Source organism: Balaenoptera physalus (assembly GCF_965194825.1).
Source record: "Balaenoptera physalus genome assembly, chromosome: 9".
Taxonomy (NCBI): domain Eukaryota; kingdom Metazoa; phylum Chordata; class Mammalia; order Artiodactyla; family Balaenopteridae; genus Balaenoptera; species Balaenoptera physalus.
Window position 1 is genome coordinate 22611349 of NC_138888.1, and position 20441 is coordinate 22631789.

Consider the following 20441-nt stretch of genomic DNA (forward strand, 5'->3'; position numbering starts at 1 on the left):
TGAAGTTTGATGATATTCGTAAGTCTGGCCAAAAAGAGATAAGCATAAACAGGAAGTAAAAGTTTTTATTATGCATTTGCTCAACTGTGTTGATTCTATATAAGTTTTCTGTGATCTGTATTTTAAAGATCAGAGTAGTTTTCCAAGGATTTTGCAGAAAATGGAAAGTGTGTGTGTGTGCGCATATGTGTGTGTCTGTGTGTCTGTGTGTGTGCACGCACGTGAGAGAGGAGAAAATCAAATTCCCTATGGAAGAATGACAAACCTGGAGTAGAGGTAAACACTTTGTGAAACCAAAACTAATATCCTTTATTGGTGCAGAAATTTATATCCAAGATACTTTTCTACAATTGGAGAAAAAGTTGATTAATTTTAAAAGCTGATTAATTAAAAAGGATAAACACACTCCTTAACACAAAGAACAGCCTGCTATTTCATTTAGACTTATGCAGCCGATGAATTTATAGAGCAGAACAAACAACCAGTTTTACATTTCAGATGTGTTGGAACTGACAGAGACTCTCCTTGACGAAACTCTAGACAGATTCCTGTGAACCTGACTAGGCCCCATCCTTGGGCATTCCTCAAAAGTCTAGTTTTAGTGAGAATCCCACTAAGTCAGTTTAGCCAGAATCCCCGCCCTCAGTATCTGATCTGATTCCTCATCCTCACACCCTGCCAGGTAGTATCTGATCATCCTGGCTTCTCTTTGGCAAGAATTTTGTCATGTTGGTTTAGGCAGAAATTTCCGTTTACCTCTGTTGTTCCCTCTCAGTAATTTTCCATCTACCCTGCTACTTACTATAAATCCTCACTTTTCCTTGCTGTATTAGGAAATGAATCCAGTTCTATACTGAGGTCTCTTTTCCCTGTTGCAATAATTCCTAATTAAAATCTGCTTTTACCACTTTAACTACTATCCAGCTCTGGTTTTTCTTTGACAGAACACATTTCAATGATTTTCTTAAAAAGAAAATGCAATGGGAACCCATAGAAGTATTATCTAGATATAACTAAGCAGTCACTGCTTTAAAAAAATGTGAAAACCATTCCTGGAACAAGGTGTTTTAATTTGGATTGGTTACCTATAGAAAGCACCTTCAGCTGAGACCTGATTGACAAAATGGAACCAGCTATACAAAAATTTGGGAGAAGGGCATTCACAGCAGAGGAGTGTAGCTACTACAAAAATCTAAGGCAGGAACACATTTAAATGTTTAAAAGTTGTGGCTGGGGACTTCCTTGGTGGTTCAGTGGCTAAGACTTTGCACTCCCAATGCAGGGGGCCCGGGTTTGATCCCTGGTCAGGGAACTAGATCCTATATGCTGCAACTAAGAGTCCGGATGCCACAACTGAAAAAGATCCCGCGTGCTGCAGCGAAGATCCCACGTGCCGCAACTAAGACTCTGCACAGCCAAATAAATAAATATTAAAAAATAAATAAATAAAGGTTGTGGCTGGAGCATAGTGGGTAAAGGGGAAATATAGAAAATGAGTGCAGAGATATAAGCAGGGGTCAGATTTTATAGTCTTATAAATCAGGTTACAGAGTTGGAATTTTCTTTTAAGTACTATGGTATGCTATTAAGGAGTTTAAATGGGGATCTGACAGTTGGAAGCAGGGTTGAGAATGGATTAAAAAGAATAATGGAGGCATGGTGACCACTTAGGTGAGTATTACAGAGGTCTGGGGTAGGCAGTAATGGTGGCTTGGATTAGGGTGTTGGTTGTAAAGATGGAGAGTGAAGTAGACAGATTCAGGACAAGTTTTGGAGGTTGAGGTGACATGAATTTTAATGGTTTGGATGCAGGATGCTGAGGAATCAAGGAGGGCAACTGGGTTTTAGTCTTGAACAGCTGAACGGGTGGTGGTGGGTAAAGGCTGACACTGTGGAAGGGGTAGTTTTGGAGGAAAGGGGACATGTTGAGTGTGAGATGACTACAGAGTCTAAGTAGAGATACTAAATAGACAATTGGTTTATGTATCTGGAGTTTAAGGAGTAGATGTGGGAATCATCAGCATACAAGTGACATTTAATGCTCTTAGAATGAGTCAGAGTGTTATCCAGGGTGACATATAGAGAAGAGAAGGGAGCTGAGACCATGCCCTGGGACAAGCCAACGCATAAAGAGGAAGAAGGGCCAGCAAAGAACACAAAGAAGGAGTGACAAGTGAGGTAGAACAAAAACAGGAAAATGCATTTTCATAGAAACCAAAAGAACATGTTTCAAGATGGAAGACGAGCTCAGCTATGTTAACATCGCTGATAAAACTCTATGTTGCCACATCCATCTATGTTGGATGTGGCAACAGAGAGCTCCCCGGTGACTCACAGGAGCAGTGTCCGTGAGTGGTGAGACCAGAAACCATAATGAAAGAGCCTGAGGAACAATTGGCAATATTCAAATTTTTCAAGATACATAGCTTTGAAGCAGAGCAGAACAATGGAACACGGTATTCTTGAAAAGGAGTGTGGCACAGATGTTTCTCTCCAAGTGGAGATGCAACAGTATGTTTGTAGGTTGATATAAATGATTCAGGAAAGAAGAAGAAACTGATGACAATAGGAGTGGAGGGTAACTGCAGGGGTGGTGTCCTTGAGAAGCAAGAGGGAACTGGGAACGAAGCTGGAGTGCATATGGAGGACTTGGTCTCCAGTACTTCCCATCACGCTACCCAAGAACGGTGTCTGCAAGATAGTGATTGCATTGATGGATCACTAACATCAAGCACGAAAGCGAACTCATGGTAGGACTGAGAGGTGGTGAAAACCCTAGATAAGACTGAAGAATTGTTAGAATTCAGATGAAAGAGCAAGTGAGCTTTGTTCAGTTTTTAGGAAGGAAGAAGTTGACTTAGATTTTTAAATCCCTCTTTTCCTAAGCAGAATGATGACTAGTTTAAAATTTTAACTGCTTGAAGAAATAGGTATAACATCATACAAATTTATACAAATTATTTTTCAGTCAAAGATACCTATTCACATGTAAACTTTTGAACATATTTTGTCTACAAGTTTATGCGTACTTAATTGGATCACTGATTATTCATTTGATATTTGCTGTGCCAACTGGTATGAAATATCACCAGAGTTTGGACTTTTTACTTTCTTCAACAGTGCTTTTAATCACACCTTCTCTCTACTGGTCTTGGAGAAGCTACTTTTATTGTTAGTAAGAATTGTCTGACAGAGTCAGAACAATTGGAAACAAAGAAAAGCACAATCCCAGGCCAAGAAATATAACTGAAAATAAGACGTGCTGTTAGAACACACATGAGAAAAAGGATTGAGGAATCAAATTTGTTTAAAATGAGGCACATGGAATTTAACTTTGGAATAGAGGTCTCAGAGAGTAAAAAATCAAGAGGTTAGAGGCCCTGCATCCAGAAGAATAAGCAATAAACTTGGGGTCCAGTAGAAAGCAGAGCACAGTGGGAAAACACACACACTTGGGAACCACAGAAGCAGGAATATAAACCCAATCTATAAACCCAGTCTCTACTGTTCACTCATTAGGTGGGCTTGGCAAGCACTGGCCTCTCTGAGCCCAACTCCATGTCTATGAGGGGAAATAAATGATGCCTATCTTCATTAACTGTTATTATGCTTAGAGGTAGTACTTGTAAAATGCCTGGCAGAACTGGAGCTTAAAGATGATAGGAGCTATTGTTAATAATAATTTCAAAGTAGAATCGCATTTTTCAATGGAAAAAAAAAAAAGATCCCCTCAGTGAAGAAGGCAAGATTTACTACCAGAAAAACTAGTTAATTCATACCAGTTTGTATTCTGTGACTCTGTTTAGTATCTGACCGTTCCCACCCTGGTTATCGTTTGTAGCCAGCAGTCCTTGAATTGTGGTGTAATAGATTTTGCTATCTCAAATGTCATTGTCTGGCTGAACTGCTATGGAGTAAAGTACACACATCGTGGACTGTGGAAGTGTGATGTGATCACTGAAGATTGCTTAGTGTTTTTTCATGTTTACAGTGCAAATGTACAAGCCAGGTAAACTGGGTGTTCAGCCCATCTGAACTGAAACCCTTGAAACACAACAATTTTGTGAGCAATACCATCATCAGAAACAACTTTTTCTGAGTTCTCTATAAACCAGCCCTGTTTTTGATTAACAAGAAAATTACAACAAACTCTGGTTCTTATAATTTCTCTAAAGTTCCATTTGTATACTTGCTGTCTGTATTACATACAATTTTTTGTAATTTCTTACTTATTTTATTGAAACATTCCAAAATGCCTTTTCAAATTACAGTTAAAATGGTGTATTGAGCTATATCAAAATTTTTATTGTAATATAAACATTACATAAATTCACCATTTTAATTATTTTTGAGTGTACAGTTCACTGGCGTTAAGTTCATTCACATTGCCTGTCAACCATCACCACTATCCATCTCCAGAATTTTTCATCTTCCCAAACTGAAACTGTATATCCATTAACAGTAACTCCCCAGTCTTCCCACTCTCTAGCCTCTGGTAAAGTCTATTCTACTTCTGTATCTGTGAATTTGACTATGCTAGGTACCTCATATATTTTTTCCTTTGTGGCTGCTTTATTCCTGCTGGAATTGCACACAAGTTTAAAAAGTGGCCAGTAAATCCAAGGCTTTTGAAGTGGAGTGAAAGTGGGTGGTCAGAAATTGGACGAGTTTGGCAGAGACCATCCTGATTTCCCATAAAGATTGATGACCCTGTGCTACTGTCGTTTCATCTCTGATGACAGGTCAGAGAATTATGAATGTAGATAATAATTTCCCTATTGCAGAACTTAATTTCTATCATTGAAATTTTGCAACATCTCTTTTGGAGAACCAAAAAGAAATTCAACCTGGAGGAAAATAGAACAAATTCAACGCACCTCTCACACCCCTTTTCCATATCTCTTAGCCAGCATTAAATATTTGAACAAAAACAAAAACAAAAAAAATGATTGGAATGCTACCTGGTAAATGAGAGAAGTGTACTTCTGCAGAGTTAACAGCTAGCAAAATCTTACTTCCAATAAAAACTTTTGCTTTGTAGACTATTTTAATATGCCACAGAATGAATAATTATGTTTAAAAAGTAGCAGTAAAATTAAAGGAGACAAGAAGGAGGTGCCTGCCATGAAAGCCAGAATTGAAAACTTCGTTTGAAGCTGTAAAATATCATTAATCTTTGAGTGAAGCGAAAACAATCCTCCCTCTCTTCTCACATAGACAGCTGCTAATAGTTAGGTAGTTTCAGGAAAAAAAATATTTTGACATGGAAAATGTTAGTGCATTTAGGCATGGGCAACTATGTCTAGAATCCAAACTAATTCAACCAATAAAATATTTTTTAAAATGAATTTCATTAAAAATATACTTAATCAGTATATTCGACAGTATTACCCATAATGATTTTTTTTCTTAATTGTTTCTGAACTGTATTTATACATTTATAATCAGCTTCTCTTCTCCCTTTTAAAAAATAATGGCTGGTATCAAAGAAATCATCATTTATACCACACGTTGTTTTTGTTTGTTTAGTTTTAGTTTATCAGCATCCCCAAGTAAGTATGTTAAATTTAATATAGCTACTGTTTAAATGCAAAATGCCACTTATAATCTATAAAGTTGTACTGTTAACTTATATATTCCTCTTTTTATATGTGGCCATTGATTTAAGTGGAAATCTTTGCCAAAATTTATAAGAGTCATGTCTGTGAGCCCATGATCATTTTTATGGTTTCCCCAAATGAACCTGAATCTCGGATCTTGCTTTCTCTGCACAGCTAGACTCAACAAACTTTTATAATCAAGGCAGAGGTCATTGCTTTGGGTAGGAACAGTCTCCACTGGAACTCAAGAGAACTATTAATCTATTCCTCTTGGACATTGTTTGGTCTTCAGCCTTTTTCATCACACTCACACGGGGAACTGTACAGTCATATCCTAAAATGGCTAGATTGACTATTCAAACATAGTTGAAATGGCCACTGCATTTTAAAGGAGACATTACCCTTTCAGTGAATCATTATAAAAGCAGGCAAGATAATATACACTTATTTTCCGTAATCCTTTGTTTTTGACTCTCAGAGCTAGATTAATGAATAAATCTGGAATTTCTTACATTTAATTATTAGCAAATCAACATTTGCTGAGTTTAAGGTATATAGAACTCAATGAGAATATTTGATATTTCATAGAAAGTGGAGTGATAATTCCAGACTAAAAGACCATTTTTTGGTTTTATTTTTTTGTTTGTTTTTTGTTTGTTTGTTTTTATTTTTATTGGGCTGTAGGGGATGGGTTGGGAAATATCTCTGCAAGTGATGCCCTACTAGGGAAATGTCCATTCTGCTTTTCCTGGGGCAGCTTTCGGAGCTTTTTCTTTTTCTTGGAGCTGCTGCTCTCGCTGGCAGCATCCTCGTCAGGTCCACTGCTGAGTGGCTCCTCCTTGGAAGAGAATTCCCTCTTTTTCTTAAGGACTCTCTTGTTTCCTGACCCTTCAGGGTCACTAACTGGTTCCTCTTTGGGGAAAGATTTCTTCCTCTTGGTAAGACTTCCACTGCCAACTGTAAAAGACCATTTTTTGTGTGTGTGCTATTATTTACAGCCAGTTTTCAAATGTGTTAATCCGATTTTGAACAGTGTAATAAAGTTTCCTTTTTAGATCTCACTGAAAGGGATGATAAACATAAAACATTGACTAATTATGCAGCCTGGCATAGAGTAGGTATTCAATAAATTGCGGTAATTATTATTGTTAACAAAAGTATTACATTCTACTTTTGTAGTATTCTTTTGTCATCAAGACAGTTTCCCATTCCTGTCATTAGAATAAAGAATTGGATACCATGTTTTCATGAATTACTTATTCATTTTTGTTTGTGCATCTAAAGTTCTTCCTAAAAAGGTAAGCTTCTTTTTTTCAAATCAAACTTAACCTTAAATTTCTGCCTCACATTATAGGTAATTTACTAATATATTCATGCTATATTTCTTTCCTGTTTGGTCACGTTTCACCTTGTCTATATTGTGAAACTTATAATTACTTACATTATGTATTTTCCTTAATGTTTATGTGTCAAATAATGATATGTTAAAATTAGTATTTTGGCTTAAATTGATGAGCTATATATTACATAAATATGAGTTATGAGCTCTGTAATTATATGTAAATATATATGGTTTGAATTTAATCTAAGTTTGAAATACAAGAATATTTTTTCTTTTCTTGGTTTTTGGATGGAGTTATTGATTAGAATTCTAAAATTCACATTTTTTAATATAATCTCTATTAGTCCTACAATATTATAGCTATGGAAGCATAGTATAAATGAAAGAAACATTGCTTTTGGAGTGAACATGAATATGAACCCTTACCAAAATTCCGGAGGAGCTCAGCTGAATGGCGTGGAGCACGGTCCACGGGGACGTTAGAGCGGGATCGTCTCGTGCATCCCATGAATACGCATCACAGCTGCTGTGTGTCACAACTGCTGTCTAAAAAATTTGAACATTTAATTTTGGTAAAATTGGAATTATAGCAACACCTATTCCACACATAGTGCAGATCGTGTTAGATAATAGGTGGAGCAATGCCTGAAAACTTGCAAAATCTAGGCAAATGTTTGTCATTATTTGAATCTTTTCCATGTGATTTTAATTGCTTTCAGAATTCTGGTTTTTGGATGTCAGGAGCCAAATCCAAATAACTCCATGTTTGATGATGTTAGGAAGCACTTATGATATTGAACCATAATAAATAAAAAGGATCCTAAGTGGGTAAAATCCTGGCCACTTAAGAGAGAACACAAAGACAAGACCTCAGGCAGAGATGACAGAGGTCAGTCAGAGTTCTTCAAAGCAAGTAGAAACCTCCAAAGTCTAAACCAATGACCTATTGTTTGTTTGGGACAACTAGATCAGGGGAGACTGGATGATCTCTCAAGCACCCCTGAACCCCACTGGCATCATGTTCTGGAAGAAGAGGCAAGACTGAATGAGAAAATGTAAAAACATAGCACCTTGGCAAGAAACAGTCCGTTGGTATGGCAGTGTGGTGGAGAAACTCCCAGTGCGTTAACAGTCCTACAACTGTCAATTTTCATCAAGCAAATTTAAGACAAGTCACATGCACACACACACACTTTTTGTCATATGAATTTTTTTCTCTTGAGCTATGGAATCTTCCAGATGCCAGCTAAAAAACAAAATCAAACAAACAAAAACCACAGCAACTGAAAGCCAAAAAAACTAAGCAGAGACATGTTACCACACACCTCATGGAGACAGTTTTCATAATTTGAGTCCAGGCAAGTTCCAGACTACTAGACAAAAACACTGACACTGCTCAGAAGAGCAAAACAGATTCCATGGTTTCTTGGGTGCTTAATTTCCAACTAAAATTTATTAGTTTTGAAAAAAGTTATACAAAACAAAAACAAAAACCAGGGAACAGACCTGTTGATAGTAACTTAAAGTGGGCCCAGAGGTTCAATTTAACAGTTATAAACTTCAAAACAGTACTAAAAGTATATTCAAATAGTGAAAGGAAATTTGTTCAAATAATTTAAAAATATATATATTAATGAGTAAACATTTGGGGATACCGACAGAAAAGTGGAAATTATTTAAAAAAACTAAAAATTCTAGATCTAAAAAGTACAATAGAGACTTCCCTGGTAGTCCAGTGAGTAAGACTCTGCGCTCCCAAAGCAGGGGCCTGGGTTAGATCCCTAGGTGGGGAACTAGATCCCACAGGCATGCCGCAACTAAAGATCCTGTGTGCCGCAACTACGACCCAGCACAGCCAAAATAAATAAGTAAATAAATATTTTTTAAAAATTAAAAGTACAATAACCAAAGTAAAAAACTGTCAATAAGCTCAGCTGTAGATTTTAGATGACACAAGAAAAAAATTAGTGTACTTGAAACAGGTCAATAAAAACTAACCTGTCTGGGACTTCCCTGGTGGTGCAGTGGTTAAGAATCCACCTGCCAATGCAGGGGACACGGGTTCGAGCCCTGGTCCGAGAAGATCTCACATGTCACAGAGCAACTAAGCCTGTGTGCCACAACTACTGAGCCTGTGCTCTAGAGCCCACGAGCTACAACTTCTGAGCCTGCATGCCACAACTCCTGAAACCTGCATGCCTAGAGCCCGTGCTCTGCAACAAGAGAAGACACTGAAATAAGAACCCTGCACACCACAATGAAGAGTAGCCCCACTCACCGCAACTAGAGAAAGCCTGCACACAGCAACAAAGACCCAATGCAGCCAAAAGTAAATAAATTTTAAAAAATTAATTTATTAAAAAAAAATTTCTGCCTGCCAATGCAGGGGACATGGGTTCGAGCCCTGGTCTGGGAAGATCCCACATGCCGTGGAGCAACTAGGCCCGTGAGCCACAACTACTGAGCCTGCGCGTCTGGAGTCCATGCTCCGCAACAAGAGAGGCCGCGATAGTGAGAGGCCCGCGCACTGCGATGAAGAGTGGTCCCCTCTTGCCGCAAGTGGAGAAAGCCCTCGCGCAGAAACGAAGACCCAACGCAGCCATAAATAAATAAATAAATAAAATTTAAAAAGAATCACTGGAGTCAGATGACGGGAAGTCCATAAAAAAAAAAAAAAAAAAGTAACTAACCTGTCTGACAAGTAGAAAAAAAGGAAAAATTGAAGAAAATGAAAACATTTTTGTGACAATATCAAGTGTTGCAGCACACGTGTAATTAGCGTTCCAGAAGGAAAAGACTGAAGAAATGGGCAGAGAAAAACATTTAAAGAAATAATGGCTTAAATTTTTCTTAATTTGTTGGAAAACATAAACTTATAAATCCTAGAGGCTCTGTGAAACCTAAGTAGAATAAAAACAGAGAAAATCATACTCAGGCACTTCAGATTCAAACTAATGAAAGCCAAAGGTAAATAGAAAGTCTGAAAACAGCAAGAGAAAATGAAATATTACCTAGAGAGAGATAATAGTATAGTTAACGTTTGACCTTTCATCAGTAACAATGGAGGCTAGAAAATATTGGGGTGATGTATTCAATTTTCTGAAAAAAAATTATTATTCAAGATATCTGTACTCAGAGAAATTATCTTTTGAAACTAAAGCTAAATTAAAGACTTTTTAGATTAAAATATTTGAGTGAAGTTAATTCTAGCTACACTATTTAAAATGCAATTGAAAGCCCTTCAGACTGAAGGAAAGTTACACCAGAGGGTAATTCAGATATGCTGAAAGGAATAAAGAGCACTGGGAAAGATAAATATATGATATATGAGTTAACACAAATATATCTATTTTTTCTTTTTTTATAGGCTTTAAAAATATATATTTGCATATTTAAAACCAAATTTATACTACTGTATTGTTGGAATTATAATGTATAGAGTTGAAAACAATGCAAAGATAGGAGGGATAAATAGAACTATAATGCCAAAAGTTTCCTATATTCAATTGGAAGTCATTTCAATATTAATTAGGTAGATTTTGATAAAAGTTGCATTTATGATCCCTGGAGTAATTACTAATAAATAAAGACATAAAAATGTCAATATAAGATTTATATTAATATACTGCAAATGTTTGCTTAACACAAAAGAAAACAAGGAAGGAGGGGTAGAGGAACAAAATGAAATGAAACAAAAATAACAGCAAAATGGCAGACTTAAAATCCACAATATAAATAATTTTATTAAATGTGGATATACCAAACACACAAAATAAAAGGCAGAAAATGTAAAACTGTATTTAAAAAGCAGGATTCTACTCTATGCTGCTGAAAAGAGACACACAAATAGGTTGAAAGAAAAGGTTAGAAAACAATGTACATGCAAACAATAAGCATAAGAAAACTGGAGTTGCTATCTGAATATCAGACAAAATAAAATTCTAGCCCCAGAATATTACTACATAAAAGTGGAGTATTTCATGAAGTTAAAAGATTCTATCCAATAGGAGATGCAACAATTTTAAATGAACATGCACCTAATAACAGAGTTCCCCAAACTGGCATAAATGAAAGGAGAAATAGATACATTTAAAACTTTAGTAAATGATTTTGTAGGGGAGCAGAATTTGCCACCCCAAAATATGTCTCTTTGGCATATTAATTATTTTAACCTGCCTATTTTCTAAGAAACAGCCGTCATGGGAGAAACTCTTAAAACCAAGTAGGAGTTGCCTTTTTGTAAAAAACATTTACATTTACAAGAGAAACTTCCATTTGTAAGGGTGTTTCCCTCAATTACCAGGAAGAAAAGGATGATTAATATTCTAGAAGCCCTTATCAATGGAGAAGACAATGACTTAAATCTGCACAACCTTACCCTTGTTTACTGTGCTTTTCCTGGCAACCCCCCATAACTGACTCTCCCCACCCTCAACAACCTCTTTTAGCTTTAGTTGAAGATGGTATTTAAGGTGAGAACTTCAGCTGTTTTAGCGAGTTACTCAGTTTTCTTTGGTCTCTCCCATGTATAAATGTTATTAAACTTCTGTTTGATTTTCTCCTGTTAATCAGTCTCATGTCAATTTAATTCTTAAACAAGTCGGAACCAGAGGGATAGAGGAAAACTTCCTCCACCCCCAACAATTTCAGTACTCCTCTCTCAGTATCTAATAGAAAAAGAAGACAGAAAATTGGGAGGAATATGGAGGACTTCAACAATTATCAACTAACTAATTGACATGCATAGAAGACACCATACAGCAAAAACATGATACACAATTTTTTCAAGCATACTTGTAATATTTACCACAAAAAAGTTTTGTTAAACTTAAAGGATTGAAAGGAAGTGTGTTCTTTATGTTGGGGAGAGAAATATTCCTCCCCAACTTCCCCTCCTAGTTCTTTTGGCCAGTCAAGTAATTAAAATGGCATAAGGCAGATTAACAGGAGAAAAATCAACTTTATCAAGTACATATGGGAAATTCACAAAAGCCTGAAGAAACCCAAAGACAGTAAGTCAAGCTGAGGTATATATGTCATTCTGGACTAAGGAGAAGGAAGTAGGGGTCTGGGACTTCACAGGGAAGTAAGGTAATTCACAGGTAGATGAAAAGAGTTAATGTTCATTAAATAAATGTTGGCTGAGCCATCTAGAGACAATGGGACACAGAGAGGACTTTGATCAAAAGGGCCATGCTAGGTTCCTCCCTGCCTACCATACAAGTTCATAGTTTACTATAGTTATCTGTGGTGATATCTTCTTCCTGGAGCAGGCCTTCTATCTTAAATTCTGTTAGGCAGTAAAGGGGAATTCCAAAACTTCTTCTTGAATCTTTTGGGCCTTGGTTGATTTCAGCTTGAAATAATCCACATGCCAGAGTGGCATATCTTGGGGTGGTCGGCCTTAAACCCTATCATCTAACAAAAAAAACATTGAATTCAAACAGAAACATAGCTGGAAATTCCCTTTAATATTTAGAGATTAAACAATTTGGCAATTAAACAAATACTTGGAAATTAAATTACCCATTGGCCAAAGAAGAAATCAAAAGGGGAATTAGAAAATATTTTGAGATGAATGATAATGAATGTACAATATTGCAAAATTTGTGGAATGAAATCAAAGAAGCGCTTAAAGGGAAATTTATAGCATTCAATACTTACATTAGAAATGGAAGATCTAAAATCAATGATATAAGCTTTCAATCTAAGAAGCTAAAATTAAATCCTTTCTAAGTAGAATGAATGAAACAAAGAAAGAGCAGAAATCAATGAAATAGAATAGAGGAATAAGGAAAATAAGCGAAATAAGAAGAAATAGGAAATTTTTGAAAATTTTGATAAAATTGATGAAACTCTAGCTAGTCTGGTCAATAAAAAAAGAGGAAACACACAAATTATCAATGTCAGGAATGAAAGAGATGAGAGTGTTGCCGAATGCAAGTTCCTGTGCTTGACGCACAGTGAGGCCAAACAAACAGAAACACTGGAGTCTAGAGCAGAGAAAGGCAAGGCCCAAACAAGGAGAATGGGTGGCTCATGCTCAAAAAACCCCAAACTCCCCAATAGTTCTCAGGGAAGAGTTTTTATAAGCAAAACTGGGGGTGAGGACTGCAGGGTGTGACTTTCTTCTGGTTGGTTGGTGGTGAGGTAACAGGGTGGTGTTCCAGGAATCTTATCCTCAGCCTGAAGTTACCATCCTCCACCTGGGTGGGGGCTTTAGTTCCTGCAGAAGAACTCAGAGATATGTACCAGATTGTTCTGTTTATCCCTTGAGGAGGAACCAGGACCCTGTCCCATGCTGCACTCTTGTTTCTTGACCGCTCATTCTTTGTTTTTACATTCCTTCCCTTCCCTGATTAGTAACTGTTTGAATCTGCCCTTTGGAACTCAGGGAAGGTCTAGGAGGCTGAAGCCTTTATCCTACAGACACAAAATGGGGGACATGGAAAGGCTTTCATACCCAGGAGGACCCGACATGGCCCTGCTCAGTTTCAAGAGGATTCTACAGATATCAAAAGATAATATTATGGAAAACCTTATACAAATAAATATAATACTTTGGTTAAATGAAAAAGTTCCTTGAAAAAAAGAAAACTGTCAAAATTTGACTCAAGAAGAAACAGAAAATCCGAATAGCCCTACATCAATTCAAATATTGAATTAATAATTAAAATGCTTTCTATAAAGAAAAGTCTGAGCCTAGATGGCTTGATTGGTAAATCCCATCAAACATTAAAGAAAAAAGTAATATCAATTCTACACAAATTCTGTCAGAAAATAGAAGAAAAGGGAACATTCCCCAACTCATTTTATGAGCCCATTATTCCTCTGATGCAAAAATCAGAAAGGAAAAAAGAATTCAGGACAAGAAAACTACAGACAAATATTCCTCACCAGCTTAGTTGCAAAAATCCTTAATGGTATTAACAAATTAAATACAACATGACACAAAGAACATAAAAAGGGGAACACAATATTTGTGTCTGAGATAGAACATGTAAGTTGGGAAATTTTCCAAATAAGAGAAGGAAAGGAGAAGAGTGTCAGATAAAAGTGGATTCACATTCTGCTTCCACTTGCTTTATAACTCTGGAAGTTTACTTAATCTCTGCTTACCAACTATAAAATAGGAAGAAGAAAACTCATCTCATGGGGTTGTTGTGAGGGATAAGTGAGATAATGTATACACATTGCTTAAGCAGAACCCAGAGCATGGCATAAGTTCAATAAATTTTAGCTGTAGATATGATGCTGAGAAAAGAGTGAGAAGCAGCACAGAATCAGAAAAGCACAGCCATGCTTGGGAAAGACTAAGAGTCTTCTTTTCTTGGATGACTAGATGGGAAGCAAGGGAATCAAGTATTCAGATAGGAAACAAAGAGTTCATATTTTGAAAATCATGTTAAATAGGATGTGGTTTTCATCCAAACTCATCAATGGATAGTTGAATCAGGTAGTGAAGTATTCAAAACTTTAAGAAGACTACTCTGGCAGTGTAGAAAATGGGTTGAATGTTTAATATATTTATGTGTTTATTGCAATAGTCTAGGCATGGAAATTGGCAGTAAGGCTTTTTCAGTGAAAATAAATGTTTTGAACACTGCCAAGATAGAATCAAGGGATCTTGGATTTTGATGTCAAAAGTGGAGATGAAACGGTCCTGAGGCTTGTGCCTGGATAAACAGAAAGATGGTAATTCCAGAATTAGAGAAAAAAGTGTAGACCTTCTTTTCCAGAAAAAGATCGGTAAACCACTTATGGGATTAAAGGGATGCAAATCTCCCTTTCTGCATCTAGTATGCTCTGCATCCACTGGAACTTTCTGGTCTTTAGGCAAGACATTTAACTTCTCTTAGCTTCAGGTGACTTATCTCTACTTGAAACAGAAAAAGAGACAGAGACACAGAGAGAGAAAAACAGAGAAAAGAGAGACACAGAGAGAAATTAACAAATGCCTGACATGATCACAGACTGCTATTTCTGTGAGGATAAAGACCTATGCAAACATGAATACTACTGTTTTATTCAAATAGTATGTAATCTAATCACATAGAGTATTTGTTTAAGGGAGGCTGTGTTCTAGTTTAGAGCATGCTTTTCTTACAGCCAAAGGCAGCCTCTATGTGTCCACACTGTGGTCTGACGTTGTAGTTCAGGGGAGCATCACTCATTCCGTAAAAGAAGAAGAGTCTTTGTTCCCCTTCCTCATGCTGTCACTGAAGAATTAAATACTGTATAAAGTGACTTGCCTCGGGTTTATGCAAACCCGCTATGAATTAGAAGGACAATAGGGGAGACCTTCAAGATGGCAGAGGAGTAAGACGTGGAGATCATCTTCCTCCCCACAAATACATCAGAAATACACCTACATGTGGAACAGCTCCTACAGAACACCTACTGAACGCTGGCAGAAGACCTCAGACTTCCCAAAAGGCAAGAAACTCCCCACATACCTGGGTAGGGTAAAAGAAAAAAGAAATAACAGAGACAAAAGAATAGGGATGGGACCCGCACCTCTGGGAGGGAGCTGTGAAGAAGGAAAGGTTTCCAGACACTAGAAGCCCCTTCACGGGTGGAGACTGCGGGGGCCAGAGGGGGGAAGCTTCGGAGCCACGGAGGAGAGCGCAGCCACAGGGGTGCGGGGGGCAAAGCGGAGAGATTCCCGCACAGAGGATCGGCGCCGAGCAGCACTCACCAGCCCGAGAGGCTTGTCTGCTCCCCCACCGGGGCGGGCAGGGGCTGGGAGCTGAGGCTCGGGCTTCGGAGGTCGGACCCCAGGCAGAGGACTGGGGTTGGCTGCGTGAGCACAGCCTGAACGGGGCTAATGCACCACAGCTAGCCGGGAGGGAGTCCGGGGAAAAGTCTGCAGCTGCCAAAGAGACAAGAGACTTTTTCTTGCCTCTTTGTTTCCTGGTGCGTGAGGAGAGGAGATTAACAGCGCCGCCTAAACGAGCTCCAGAGACGGGCGTGAGCCGCAGCTAACAGCGCGGACCCCAGAGACGGGCGTGAGACGCTAAGGCTGCTGCTGCTGCCACCAAGAAGCCTGTGTGCGAGCACAGGTCACTCTCCACACCGCCCCTCCCGGGAGCCTGTGCAGCCCGCCACCGCCAGGGTCCTGTGACCCAGGGACAACTTCCCCGGGAGAACGCACGGCGCGCCTCAGGCTGGTGCAACGTCACGACGCCTCTGACGCCGCAGGCTCGCCCCTCCTCCTCCGTACCGCTCCCTCCCCCCGGCCTGAGTGAGCCAGAGCCCCCGAAGCAGCTGCTCCTTTAACCCGGTCCTGTCTGGGCGGGGAACAGACGCCCTCAGGCGACCGACACGCAGAGGCGGGGCCAAATCAGAAGCTGAACCCAGGAGCTGTGCGAACAAAGAAGAGAAAGGGAAATCTCTCCCAGCAGCCTCAGGAACAGCAGATTATATCTCCACAATCAACTTGATGTACCCTGCATCTGTGGAATACCTGAATAGACAATGAATCATCCCAATATTGAGGCAGTGGACTTTGGGAGCAATTGTAGATTTGGGGTTTACTTTCTGCATCTAATTTGTTTCTGGTTTTATGTTATCTTAGTTTATTATCATTGGTAGATTTGTTCATTGATTTGGTTGCTTTCTTCCTTTTTTTTAAATATAGATATATTTATATTTTTTCCTTTTTCTCTTTTTTGTGAGTGTGTATGTGAATGCTTCTTTGTGTGATTTTGTCTGTGTAGCTTTGCTTTTACCATTTGCCCTAGGGTTCTGTCTGACTTTTTTTATTTCTTTTTCTTAATTAGATTTTAATTTTTCTAAATTTTTAATAATTTTTTTATTTTTTAGATTAATAACTTTATTTTTCTTTCTTTCTTTTTTTCTCCCTTTTCTGAGCCTTGTGGCTGACAGGGTCTTGGTGCTCCAGCCGGGTGTCAGGCCTGTGCCTCTGAGGTAGGAGAGCTGAGTTCAGGACATTGGTCCATCAGAGACCTCCCAGCTCCATGTAATATCAAACTGCAAAAGCTCTCCCAGAGATCTCCATCTCAACGCTAAGATCCAGCTCCACTCAATGACCAGCAAGCTACAGTGCTGGAAACCATATGCCAAACAACTAGCAAACAGGAACACAACCCCACCAATCATCAGAGAGGCTGCCTAAAATCATAATAAGGTCACAGACACCCTACATCACATCACCACCAGAAAGACAAGATCCAGCCTCATCCACCAGAACACAGGCTACAGTCCCCTCCACCAGGACACCTACACAACCCACTGAACCAAACTTAGCCACTGGGGGCAGACACCAAAAACAACAGGAACTATGAACCTGCAGCCTGAAAAAAGGAGACCCCAAACACAGTAAGTGAAGCAAAATGAGAAGACAGAGAAACACACAGCAGATGAAGGAGAAGGCAAAAACCCATCAGACCAAACAAATGAAGGGGAAATATGCAGTCTACCTGAAAAAGAATTCAGAGTAATGATAGTAAAGATGATCCAAAATCTTGGAAATAGAATGCAGAAAATACAAGAAACGTTTAACAAGGACCTAGAAGAACTAAAGAACAAAACAAACAAAGGTGAACAACTCAATAAATGAAATAAAAATTCTCTAGAAGGAATCAATACCAGAATAACTGAGGCAGAAGAATGGATAAGTGACCTAGAAGATAAAATAGTGGAAATAACTACTGCAGAGCAGAATAAAGAAAAATGAATGAAAAAAATTGAGGACAGTTTCTGAGACCTCTGGGACAACATTAAACACACCAACATTTGAATTATAGGGGTCTCAGAAGAAGAAGAGAAAAAGAAAGGGACTGAGAAAATATTTGAAGAGATTATAGTTGAAAACTTCCATAATATGGGAAAGGAAATAGTCAATCAAGTCCAGGAAGCTGTGTTCCATACAGGATAAATCCAAGGAGAAACACGCCAAGACACATGTTAATCAAACTATCAAAAATAAATACAAGGAAAAAGTATGAAAAGCAACAAGGGAAAAACAACAAATAACATACAAGGGCATCCCCATAAGGTTAACAGCTGATATTTCAGCAGAAACTCTGCAAGCCAGAAGGGAGTGACAGGACATATTTAAAGTGATGAAACAGAAAAACCTACAACCAAGATTACGACAGAGAAATTAAAACCTTTACAAAAAAGCAAAAGTTAAAGATATTTCAGCACCTCCAAACAAGCTTTACAACCAATGCTAAAGGAACTTCTCAAGGCAGGAAACACAAGAGAAGGAAAAGACCTACAATAACAAACCCAAAACAATTAAGAAAATGGTAATAGGAACATACATATCGATAATTACCTTAAATGGAAATGAATTAAATGCTCCAACCAAAAGACGTAGATTGGCTGAATGGATACAAATACAAGACCCATATATATGCTGTCTACAAGAGACCCACTTCAGACCTAGGGACACATACAGACTGAAAGTGAGGGGATGGAAAAAGATATTCCATGCAAACGGAAATCAAAAGAAAGCTGGAGTAGCAATTCTCATATCACACAAAATAGATTTTAAAATAAAGACTGTTACAAGAGAGGAAGAAGGACACTACATAATAATCAAGGGATCAATCCAAGAAGAAGGTATAACAATTGTAAATATTTACACACCCAACATAGGAGCACCTCAATACATAAGACAAATACTAACAGCCATAAAAGGGGAAATTGATGGTAACACAATCATAGTAGAGGACTTTAACACCCCACTTTCCCCAATGGACAGATCATCCAAAATGAAAATAAATACGGAAACACGAGCCTTAAATAATACATTAAACAAGATAGGCATAATTGATATTTATAGGACATTCCATCCAAAAACAACAGAATACACTTTCTTCTCAAGTGCTCATGGAACATTCTCCAGGATCAATCATATCTTGGGTCACAAATCAAGCCTTGGTAAATTTAAGAAAATTGAAATCATATCAAGTATCTTTTCCGACCACAACAGTATGAGACTACATATCAATTACAGGAAAAAATCTGTAAAATACAAATACATGCAGGCTAAACAATACACTACTCAATAACGAAGAGATCACTGAAGAAATCCAAGAGGAAACAAAAAATACCTAGAAACAAATCACAGAGAAAACACGACCACCCAAAACCTATGGGATGCGGCAAAAGCAGTTCTCAGAGGGAAGTTTATAACAATGCAATCCTACCTCAATAAACAAGAAACATCTGAAGTAAACCATCTAATTTTACATCTAAAGCAATTAGAGAAGGAAGAACAAAAAATCCCCAAAGTTATTAGAAGGAAAGAAATCATAAAGATCAGATCAGAAATAAATGAAAAAGAAATGAAGGAAGCAATAGCAAGGATCAATAAAATAAAAGCTGGTTCTTTGATAAGATAAACAAAATTGATCAACCATTAGCCAGATTCATCAAGAAAAAAAGGGAGAAGACTCAAATCAATAGAATTAGAAATGAAAAAAGAGAAGCAACAACAGACACTGCAGAAATACAAAGGATCATGAGAGATTACTACAAGCAACGATAGGCCAATAAAATGGACACCTTGGAAGAAATGGACAAATTCTTAGAAAAGCACAACCTTCCGAGATTGAACCAGGAAGAGATAGAAAATATAAACAGACCAATCACAAGCACTGAAATTGAAACTGTGATTTAAAATCTTCCAACAAACAAAAGTCCAGGACCAGGTGGCTTCACAGGTGAATTCTCTCAAACATTTAGAGAATAGCTAACACCTATCCTTCCCAAACTCTTCCAAAATATAGCAGAGGGAGGAACATTCCCAAACTCATTCTACACAGCCACCGTCACCCTGATACCAAAACGAGACATAAGTGCCACAAAAAAAGAAAACTAAAGGACAATATCACTGATGAACATAGATGCAAAAATCCTCAACCAAATACTAGCAAACAGAATCCAACAGCACACTAACAGGATCACACACCATGATCAAATGGGGTTTATCCCAGGAATGCAAGGATTCCTCAATATACTCAAATCAATCAATGTGATACAACATATTAACAAACTGAAAGATAAAAACCATATGATCATCTCAATAGATGCAGAAAAAGCTTTCGACAAAATTCAACACCCATTTGTGATAAAAACCCTCCAGAAAGTAGGCATAGAGGGAACTTACCTCAACATAATAAAGACCATATATGACAAACCCACAGCCAACATAGTCCTCAATGGTTAAAAACTGAAACCATTTCCTCTAAGATCAGGAACAAGACAAGGTTGTCCACTCTCACCACTCTTCTTCAACATAGTTTTGGAAGTTTTAGCCACAGCAATCAGAGAAGAAAGAGAAACGAAAGGAATCCAAATCGGAAAAGAAGAAGTAAAGCTGTCACTGTTTGCAGATGACATGATACTATACATAGAGAATCCTAAAGATGCTTCCAGAAAACTACTAGAGCTAATCAATGAATTTGGTAAAGTAGCACGATACAAAATTAATGCACAGAAATCTCTTGCATTCCTATACACTA

At 37.9% G+C, this 20441-nt stretch overlaps 1 long non-coding RNA gene across 1 annotated transcript in view; it reads left to right on the top strand.

Annotated features, from left to right (window-relative positions):
- Window positions 1-20441, top strand: part of LOC309667006 — a 1642277-nt gene that overhangs the window by 83271 nt on the left and 1538565 nt on the right. The gene's annotated exons all lie outside the window — the stretch shown is intronic.